Source organism: Apis dorsata, unplaced genomic scaffold (assembly GCF_000469605.1).
Source record: "Apis dorsata unplaced genomic scaffold, Apis dorsata 1.3 scaffold_997, whole genome shotgun sequence".
Classification (NCBI taxonomy): domain Eukaryota; kingdom Metazoa; phylum Arthropoda; class Insecta; order Hymenoptera; family Apidae; genus Apis; species Apis dorsata.
Window position 1 is genome coordinate 68,087 of NW_006264098.1, and position 339 is coordinate 68,425.

The 339-nt window shown below is 8.3% G+C and overlaps 2 protein-coding genes across 2 annotated transcripts in view; one reads left to right on the plus strand and one right to left on the minus strand.

The window, feature by feature from the left end:
- Nucleotides 1-339, minus strand: part of LOC102677409 (activating signal cointegrator 1 complex subunit 3) — a 33,328-nt gene that overhangs the window by 22,383 nt on the left and 10,606 nt on the right. The gene's annotated exons all lie outside the window — the stretch shown is intronic.
- The window catches only part of LOC102677905 (E3 ubiquitin-protein ligase RBBP6-like), a 19,298-nt gene that overhangs the window by 1,663 nt on the left and 17,296 nt on the right, over nt 1-339 (plus strand).

The window sequence follows — 339 nt, forward strand, 5'->3', positions numbered from 1 at the left end:
AAACAAACATAATTAAATAATAAATTATATTAATTTTATATTTAAATATAAATATTAATATATTTATGGGATACTTTTAGAAAGTTTTAAAAATTAAAATAAATAAAACTTGATTTATTAAAATTGTTTATTAAAANAATTAGTATTATGTATATATTATACATAAAATTATAAGTATTTAAATTTGATTCATTTATTTATCAAATAATTTTTTTTATTTACATTAATTTATTTAATAAGATACATTTACATAAATTTATAAAACGAAAAACTAAAGTAATAAATAAAATAAAAATAGAAATATAATATAAGAAATATAATATAATATAAATATAATAT